The sequence below is a fragment of the Etheostoma spectabile genome, chromosome 2, assembly GCF_008692095.1.
Source record: "Etheostoma spectabile isolate EspeVRDwgs_2016 chromosome 2, UIUC_Espe_1.0, whole genome shotgun sequence".
NCBI classification, from domain to species: domain Eukaryota; kingdom Metazoa; phylum Chordata; class Actinopteri; order Perciformes; family Percidae; genus Etheostoma; species Etheostoma spectabile.
In genome coordinates this window covers 8,306,982-8,317,541 of record NC_045734.1, presented here as the reverse complement: position 1 = coordinate 8,317,541, position 10,560 = coordinate 8,306,982, and the positions used below count along the sequence as shown (strand labels likewise).

Here is a 10,560-nt window from a genome sequence, read left to right as displayed (position 1 = left end):
AGTGTAACGAGAAGCTCAAGCCCACTTTAGCATGTTATCAGAATCCCAAAAAAAGCAACAACAGCAATGAATCACTCCCTCTCTCTTCTCTTCCTTGGCTGCCTAAACCTTTGGTTGTCTCAGTTTGCATGCAAACGTGCAAACAAAGGTTCCCAAAATCCACTCTGGCTGCGACGTTTTAGAAAAAATTGTTTTCAAAGGCGAATTCTCCGTTCGGGTGTGAACGAAGGGTACAAACGAAGGCAAATGTCTCTGTTTGTCAAAATAACCACGTAAGTGTAAACAGGGTCTTACTCTGAACAACACAGAGGAGAGAAACTTGGCATACATTCTTTTCAGTCTAATCTTCAATTAGTAAACAATTCTTGCTGGGATTTAAGCTTTTTTTCTCATGATTAATAGCCTATGGGTAATTACATTTGGCAGTTTCCTATTAAGGCACATTAGTTCAGTGGTTCCCTACTAATCTTAGCTAATGTAGCTTTAAAGTGCCAATAGGCCTTTTCAATGCCCACACGGGGTCTCTAGTTAATCCTAACTATGACAAATTAAGAATCAGCGATGCAGATGGCCGTTCCAAACCCCCTCAATACACTACATACAGTACGAGATGAGAACATATTTTTTCGGGAGGCTCACATACTTTATCTGTCTCAGTGAAAACCAACTGCTTTGACCTTGAAGAAAAAGTCACTTGTCCCTTTGTAAGGCTTCTCCCTGTCTTTGCTGTATGGTCCCGGAGCTGTTGTGGGAAGCATTAGACCTATCTCAGATTGCACTGCCCCCCCTCGGGACTGCTAGTTCATTGCTGTGAGCTCAGAAAAGGAAGGCTATGAATAGCTAAAGTTGTCCCTGCCATTTACCGGAACAGCCGAGGCTTGCGTAATTAGTTCCCTAAACACAGCATGAAATGAGTTTGTCATTATTGTTGTTCAAACAATTGTGGGCAGTGCAACACACAAACAGGTTGACTCACATCACAAAAAAGGTTTGCTGATGTAACTGAATTTTGGCGGAGAGCTTTAGGGTATTTGTTTAACTACAGGCGGAAAATTTAATTAAATTTTTAATTTAACCTTCGATTGAAGTTAAACAAATTCTCATTTGCAATGACGGCGTGTCACATTCACACAGTTACACATTTTACCTGGAAACTGCTCAGTATAACCACAGTCTCACCAGCTGGCCACTGACCAGCTGGAGCTTTTGGGGTTAAGGGCCTTGCTTAAGGGCATCTTAAGCGCTGCTTTTTCAATTTCCCGACTCAGATTTTATCCTGCTGGTCTCGGGATTGAACCGTCAAACTCCCGGTTACAAGCTCACGTCTCTAACCTCAGGTCACCACTACCAAAACTGCCAACACACTTAGCCTATGTTAAAGGGTCTTTTTTTTATGTTATCATATCCACTTCAATTGGATCCTTCCTTGGAAATGCACCTAAATGGCAAGCAGTGTGCACTTATGAAACTTCTGGTGAAGCTTATAAAGTGGTTGAATCTGTGTTTTGGGGCTGCTAACACACAGAAAGATTCCAGGAACACTTATAGTGAACAAAGACTTGGCACATGGTCTTTAGTATTGCAGGACTAAGAATAGAGACTGATGAATGAAACTTGTGCCTGCAAGAGAGATGAAGTTGACAAAAATAGCTTTGGGAAGCTGGGGAGGGCAGGTGTGAATTTGTGTCTCCGAAAGCAAACAGGTGCCCAGGAGATCTAGAGCCTCTATGAGCAAATACAGAAAATGAGTAATTGTTTAGTTATGGGGTACAACTAAATACATAATTTTAATTAACTTCTTATACCCATCACGTTAGCTTAATTGCTGGTTAACTAACATGTCAAAATAGACAATAACTAAAGCTGCTTTAACAATGACTACGGGGTCACTCATGGAGATTTATCACTTATCATTAACTCTGAGGTAACCCTTGGCTCTAGGGAGCATTTTAGCATTGTTTAGCTCATTGTTTTTGTTTTCCAGGCTGCAAACTCAGCTCTCATCAATCTCATTTTTAAACACAACAGGCAGACTTTCAGCTAAAACAAAAACACACTGTATGCTGCCTGCTCATCGCCAAACAAGAGACAGACCAGATTAGCAACTGACTGGTAAGCACAGAGGGGCTTTTAGCATCTGAAATACAAGATATTTCTCCCAGGAGTTAATCAAGACCAAAACAGCAAAAAAAAAATACAGGACTTCTATTTTGTCAGGTGGCCAAAGACACAAAATCCAAATGAATGCTAATGATGTTCTGTTTGTTGAATGCATAAATAGGCAACTGTTTGCCAATATAAACAACATAACAATTTATAGGATGCTATGCTAATATGTGAGGTTTTATCCACTGCTCCCAAGTGGCAAAAAACGAAAATGAAAGCAGCTTTAGCAAACACCACCAACAGATTTCTACTTCTTCAAAACGCTTGTGCAAATATAATGAACCGGTTTGTGGTATGCCAACTTAGACAGAATCTCTTTAAGCATGCAATTATAAATGCTACTTAGTGGCCAAAATATTTTCCATTTTCTTAGAATAATAACATGTATATAGACCAGCCTCGGTAATGTGTGCCCAGCAGTCTGGCAGCGCAACATACTTCCAGACTGTCACTGGTGTAGTTGCTGATGGGGAGGAGGAAGTGTTGAGTTGGCACTTCACAGATAAAGCCACAGCTGTGGCACACACAGACATTACTTTAGCCTTACGTACAGACTCAACAAGGGGCACTTCAGCAAGAGTGGGCTTCTCTTAGGTGGATTTGGACAGCGTTATCTACATGCTGTGATGGGTGGGCAACAGGTAGGCGTCAACTTTCTTTGGCAGCAGCTACCGTGCCTGCCCCACCATTCAGCTGACATCCAAACCACTGTAGAGCTTCTTTAAAGAGCAAGTCAGAAAAACTTTGTTTATGAGCTACATTAAAACAGTTGTGTTTTTTGTTGTTGAAATAGCTACATCACTTTATCACTGCTGTTTGAGATACAATCTAATGATGGCTGGGATGTTATTGGCCAGAAGTAAGCCATTCGAACTTTAGCCAGACATTTGTTATTTTCAAATTATTTCTAGGGATGCCCTGAGCGAATATGCAGTATCTGTATCTGTTGTGGTGCCTGATCTATATCCAGTCCAATTGCAACCCATTGCACTCAGGGATCTGGCACCAGATGTTAGATAAATTTAATAACTGTAAAATGTCTCGTTAAGTACCTATCTTGGCCACAATTCTTATTGTCACAAGTTTATGAAAAAAAGACTAATCAGATTTTGTGAAACTCTCAAAAACCACTAATATTATTGGCTTAGAAAATCCAGAACAGATCAGGCTACAGAAGAGAGAAAAATCATTTTTTCCACTGCACAACCTTTGCAGCTGGCAAAAGTTTATCATATCACAATAATGATGTGATTTCCTTGCTTTAAATGAGCAAAGAGTAAATGCCCATTTTATTTAAGTTGGTTGAGAAATCAATGTTTTGAAGGTTGAGAGGAATGAGTTTTACAATTTCTTGAAAATGTTTCCAGAGTGTAAGTCTGAGCAGTAGAACAAACTATGTTTTACTTAACATCTGTCACCACCCATTTGGGATGTTATTTTGTGTCTCTGATGCTTCCACACGACTTCAAACTTGAGAAAAAAATGCTGTTTTGCGTGGGATACAGGTTTCTGAATGTCCTCTGCCTTCAGTCTCCAGGTGAGCTTTTCAAATTCTCCACGGCTTTCTACGTAACTAGCCAAGACGACGTGGCTAACCGTAGCATGCTAGCTCGTTTACAATGGCAAAACACTACTACAACACACACTAGTTCACCATAATCTCCAAAAGAACTACTTCCATGTCCCTGTTCTGCAGGTATTCCACAAGTTCACCCTCATTTAGAAGAAGTCTCCCAGCTAATCCTGCCTTGTACTGACCAAAGTTGGCGAAAGAGTTATCTAGCTGATGTGATCTTACCTAGCTACTGCACACGTGCGACTCCCAACAAAGACAGTATAGAAGTGAGATGCCTCACTCTGTTGCTAAACAGAGACCTAAACACACAAGGTGAAAACAGGATCTGGAGCAATGTGCAGTACAACAAAAAGATGATGTTTTTTGAAAATGAAATCATGTAAACCTATTCTGGTACAACCTCAAAATACAATTATGAACCTGAAAATGAGCATAATATGGGTACTTTAATATAGTTCTGAGGAGATTCTATGTTTGATGATGGAATTTTGAAAACTGAGATCTTTTTCCAGCTTTGAAAAAAGATGAAACCTACCTTGATAGTTTCAAGGCTACTGGATACAGCGAGCACAAAAACCTTGTTGAGAATAAGGACTGAAAATTAGAAGGACTGGGCTGAACACCCACAAATGGCAGCAATAAATCACACCAAAATGACCTTAATAGAACAGTGGGGGAGAGTGGAGGAAATATTGGCTGTTGTTCACAAAGCACATAGTAACATATAGATCGAACAGAGGCTCCACAGATTTTTAAATATTATTAACATTGGGAACATCAGTGAAGCCTGAACTAATATTCCAACACATTCAGCTGTCCTAAACCTGCCTCCTGAATAACTGCAACATGTCACACAAAAAACTAATGAGTTAAGTAGAATTTCGACTTTTGAAATGATGAATTCTTTGAACCAAGGGATGAAATATAAAAATAAAATAAAACGCTTTACCTCAGAGACAGGGGGACACATCAGAGCTAGTGCAGGGGGGGCTCAAAATTTATTTTTTTAAAGTTTTTTCAAAAATGAAAATGTCTTTAGATGAATCCAACATATTAGCAAATACAAATCAGCCATTTTGTGATAAAAAAAAAAAGACATTAATGATAGGCTTACTGCCCTTGAAGTAAAGTAGGCACTAAGGTCCATCCACAGATCAAATTCATCCCAAAGATTCACTCTGCCACATTTATGTTAAACATTAAAACATGATTTATAAAATAATGCCAACAACTATTTAATAGCCGTTATATTTATTAAAAAAGGTATGCATCCCCCACACGTTATTGTAGGCCCAGTTTAATATGAAACTCATTTTATACAATATATGTAGTAGGGGGTCCCTGCTCCGTCTCTCTGTTAGTTAAGGGGTCCTTACTTTAGAAAACGTTGAAGAGCCCTGCTTTACAGCTCTTACAAAGTCTAGAAATCCTATAAATATGCTGTGTTTGTTGAAACCTTTGTGTCTCCAATTCAATGCAGGAGCTACTAATCGATGTTTCTATTCCAAGCTGGTGCCATGTGATGTCTCAGAGGAAGAAAGTGAAACCTCAACAGAGTTTTTCCACATTCATTTCAGTTTCAATTACTTCACAGTGTGACAATGCTTTCTCAGGAAAACAATAACTTCCATTCAACATAAAAGTGACATTAAGGTGTTGTCTATAAGCACTAGGAGTCCTCTAAAACGGTCACTCATTTTCTCTTTATTTGAATTGTTGCCTTTCAACAGTCCAATAATACCACAATATTTTCCTTTGTGGATTTCTATCATTACTCATGAGAGCATAAATCTTCTTGGAAACTAAGAAAGTCACTCTTCTTTACTGTGAGAATGGCCTTCTGCCAGAAGGACTCTGGAAGGGAGTTAAAATCGGAGTCAGTGCCAGCCAACAATTAAAACAGTCATGTGCATAAACAATGAAACAGAGGGAACCCTAGAAGCTACAGCCATGAGACAGAAGCCAGCATTAGAGGAAAATCCCACTCTCATTCACACACACACTGGCACGTGCACACAAGCACTCAGACGCTCACAAAATCTTGTTTGGCTTTTATTTGTTCCATTAGAAAAAGCTTTTTCTCCAAATTGATGAAGGGCAGCAATCACTGTAAACCACAGGCAGTCTGAAGGCTTCCGTTTAAATGACTCTGCTAGCTGAAAGCAAGTCCACTGTTGTCAAGGCAGCAAGACGGCCATTAAATCACCTGATTCCATTAAAGAATCAATTACTGTGCTGCTCTCGCTGGTAGCACACTTCTTATACCTGGGAAATCGTTTCGGACAACCAAAGCAGATGAACAAGGACACACGCAGCGCTTTCTGATATATGCTGTCAGGCCCCCAAAGGTTTCCTCCATTGCACACATGGGGATAACACATAAAAAGCATACAGCTGACTGGCATGGAGACACGTATGTGGCTGTCAGTGGGCGCGTACGCATTGTTACCTTTGGTTGAGGTGGGCATCCAGTGGCCAGTCGCTGCAGCTGTTCAGAAGTATGGCTGGAGAAGAGATCTGAGCAGCACGCTGTGCGGCCCAGTCTCTTCATCAAAGAGGAGATGATGCTGCAGCCACAGCCACACATCGACCTGCTCATTAGTGGCCTGGCTCTTCTGGGGTTAGAAGACGTGGGGAAAAGAGAGACAAGCAGCAAGCCGCAGCCACTTCCTGGTCCTTGTCAAATCCCCTCAGTTGTCCTCACAGATGATGCCTTTTCTGTAATTATTCCACATGGTGCTGACCCACAGGTACTCTGCCACTAAGATCAGGTTGCCATTATCCACAGTCAACATAATACAGACACCAACGCTCACCTTAATCCACAGTAAGGGCACACGAGTTGGGAAGTACAGTTTGCCGGTCCATTTCCCTCGTGATTGCTTCCCACTTACTCCACTCCCTCTGCTGTACTTCTATCTCGTCACAGCACACGCCTCCTGCTATAGCTCCCCCTTTTTTTGGTCAAATTCGCTCCCATCCACAAAACACATTTTTCTAAGATTACAAATAATACTCAGGATGCAATGTCTGCCACCTCTCCCGTATGTCTCCCACAATTTCCATGCGTTTCTGTCTACTCCCTCCACTGCCTTCGGCTGCTGTGCAATGAGGATGCTATCCCCGTCAACACTGCTACCACCACCAGTGGTAAACCACTCAGACTGAGCTCCTCTAACTTGCCGATAAAAGTGCTTCCCTCACATGATATCTGAGCTCCTGGTATTTCCACTAATTGAGGAATATGATTATATTCATATTATTGACAGAATATTATAAGAATTCCAAGCCACACTGCAGCCACAAGAAGGACTGATAAGCAGAATACAGTTAGAGATGCAGTGGGGGAGGGGTCCAGGGTAAGCATTTAGTAGACAATAACAGAGTAGACAGGATAATTATGGTAATGATCTGTTACTGCGGTCGAGATGACGCTGATTAAAATTAACGATATACAAATTTGCCATTAGCAGTTCAGCTTTGCAATGTACAGACATCTATCAATTGATTACTTTACTACTTAAAGTGCTCATATTAGGCTTTTTGGCTTTTCCCCATTTACACACACACACACACCTCCATCTACGTTACTCTGTCTAGTAACGTCTATGAATGTCTTTACATCAAATTTATGTGAAAACACGCCGCTTTTAAAATTGGCTTAATGTTTGAATACTCCTTTAAGAGGCCATTTAAAGTGTGCATTCACAGAGTACAAAAGCATCTATGCCCCTTGGCTGTCCACCCTGTTCAGTATTCTACATGCTGGCTTACTAAGTTAAATGAGGCAGAGATCCACAATAAAATCGACTACCATTAGTCTCTTTTCAGGTGGATATGGCAAAAATGACAAGAACTGTTATTGCTACATCCATTTATTTTGGTAAAGTGCATCATGCTTTGGTGTACAGCTGTAACCGACTGCCAATTGTGGCCAACGTAAAAAGGTGGTGAAAGGGGTAATAATGAAGCACTTAAAGCTGTTCTCCGTGCTTACTCACTGGCACATCTTTTTGCTGTTGATGAGAGTGCTACTAAAGGTGACACCTCACTGTGATTCATTGCAACAGAGATTTCCTGAAACACCAGGTTGCCATATCCCTGGAACAAACAGCACACCAGGAGAGAAATTGAACATAGCAAACAGAGATCTATCTCTAAAGGAACAAGGACAAAGGGTTGTATTAAAAAAAATAACCTTCCTTCGCATAATGTAAGCACCAGCGAACCGTAAATCAGTACAGTGACAAAGTGCTTCATCTTAAATCATCAGTTAGCTCCATGAGCAAAAAAAATATTCATGTTTACTGTTGTGTTCTTTTCTTGGCGAGTACTTCAAGACAGGGCAGGGTGAAAGGGTGCCCTGTTCATTATGTATGAATATTGCTTTCCACTGTGTCAGCTCACTGCTTCAGTATTGATCCATAAAGAGGAGACTCACTGCACCACAGCGGAGGGTTTCAGACGAAGACATAATGACTCAAGGCTTACATGCAGCACTTACAGGGAGTATCGAATCCCAATCGGCCAACTAGACTGGCATATAACATGACATGAATTTAACTGTATTATTTGTCCTATGAACGAAATTACTTTATAAAAATCCTGTGCCCACTACACTAATATTCAGCATTATGTCAAGTCAACAAAAGTTTCATAGATCAATACCGTGCTCTATACCGATCTGTGTTGTTTCTTGTACTTAACAAGAAGAATCAGACATTGGACAAAGCTGTTAATGAGTTTACAGGAAGTGCGATATGCAAAGGCAATTTAATGCCATTACCGCTGACATCTCCCATGTCATGAATCCGTTGTCCTATGACTGTCTTTATGGACTGGAATTTAAAAAAAAAAAGTTTAGGTTTGAAGGGCTAAAAATGGATAATGCTCCTCTGAGTTCCATTTTACCTGAAAGCTGACTTTTAAAAATTGAAAGGCCATTAAATACGTTTAATAAAACCTCATACTCATCAACAGTGGAAAAACAAAACAGCAGCCTGATTGCCAATGCAGCCTTTTTCATTTTAATCTTTTTAACCGAAAAACCAATTCAAGCTATCCCCTGATAGCTTGAATGATAACTGTACTTATCTTGCCACAAACAATCAGTGTGGCTAAAAACAAAAAGCTGTGTCACCGTTGTCTCATCTTCTATTGTCGTCTGAAATGTGGCATCTTTACACCACATGCTGATCCTTTTATAGTAAAGACAAAGCAACTCATTTTCAAAACAATGATTCACACTTTATCTCCATAACTGAGATCAACATATGTATCAGCTTTCATTTAGCCTTCACTGATTTAAAATTGAAAAAGAAAAAAGTCAAAGGATATTTTGTTTTTCGCATACAGGCTTTTTTTTAACTGCTGAAAGGCAAAGTGGATTTGATGAGCATTAAAAATGTGTCTCAGTGTGTCAGGGGTCTACATTAACACCTCAGACAGTCCATGATTGGAGAGAAAGATGATAAAATGAAGGGTCAATCTGATACCAAGTGAGAAAAAGAAGACTTAAAATATTTAACATGTTTTACTGTGGAGCTAAAAGCCCTACATTTTCAATCAGAGCCTGAGACTTCAAAGACAAAGATACAAATGTATAAAAAAAAGTATCTTTCATTTCTGTAAAAAGCTAGTCATGAACTGAAATCAATTTAAGCAGAATCTTTTTCCCTGCATTTTCCACATCTAAAAATCTTATGCCAGAAAACATTTCAACTTACCCAAGACAGATGTACTCAGATGTGCATCAATCATTCTATTTCCAAAACTTGCATGACTCAAACTTTGAACTGCACTTTATTCTTAGCCTAAGGCTTATGGCTATTATTTTTCATTACTGAAAAGACAGAATTTTATTACAAGTATTTCTGAGCCAGGTCCTAGGCTGCGCAAATATGTTGGGATGCACCAATTCCATTTTTCTCTCTCCCGATAAAAACTATGACACCTAAATCCTCGTTATGGGCTGATAGCCTGTTGCAGAGCGACAATCCAATACCAGGGTTCTTTGTTATCATTAATTTAGAAGCTGTATGCCTATCTGTATGGAACAGGTTGCAAGTTGGCTTGTGTTTGACAAAGTCAGATTTTTTTAATTGTACATTTTTTTTGTAACATATTTGCCTATTTATTTATATATTTAAAGCCAAAGAAATGTATATCATGGCAATATCATAAACCTTTATAATAACAAAATACTGTTTGTATTGCAAATTCCTAAAACCTGAAAGAAAAAAAAAAAAAGAAAAAAAAAAAATCACTTAAATGTAGGGATGTCCCGATCCCGATCTCGAGATCGGATTGGCCCGATCTTTTCCTATTTTCCCGTGATCGGAGCTCGGCTACATTACCTGACTAGTCGCGCCGATCTTTACGGCAACTGCCGTAAAGTACCCGCTAGTTACGGTTGACGGTAATTGCGCAATACAAACCTCCGCGGCGGTGCAAAGCAAGCATGTCAGAAGCGTGGAAGTATTTTACTCTCGCGAGTGAAGACTGTCCCAAAGCTACTTGCAATGTCTGCAACATGGCGATTTGAAGAGGAGGTAGCAGCAGAGCTACATCTAACACCACCAACTGGATTCTCATTAGAGGACAAAACATGACGATGTGTATGAAGCGTCTGGTAAAGCTGCAGATGGAAAGGTTGCTAAAGTAAAGCAACAAACGCTGGACGTTATGAGGAGAGACAAATACTCCAACGAAAATAATAGAGCAAAGAAGATCACAGAAAGGTTGGTCGAGTTTATTGCTATTGACAACCAGCCCATCTCAGTAGTTGACAATGTCGGACTAACTCGTCTTCTGGAAGT

General features: G+C 40.0%; 1 protein-coding gene across 5 annotated transcripts in view; it reads right to left on the bottom strand.

Moving 5' to 3' along the window:
• Nucleotides 1–10,560, bottom strand: part of fbxw7 (F-box and WD repeat domain containing 7) — a 110,374-nt gene that overhangs the window by 72,694 nt on the left and 27,120 nt on the right. Inside the window, exon 1 of one of the 5 annotated variants that reach the window (XM_032528390.1) lies at nucleotides 644–746. The exons of the other annotated variants lie outside the window; for them this stretch is intronic. The gene's annotated coding sequence lies outside the window, so the exon portion shown is untranslated. Of the gene's footprint in view, nucleotides 1–643; nucleotides 747–10,560 lie in introns of those variants that run through there. 5 annotated transcript variants of the gene reach the window in all.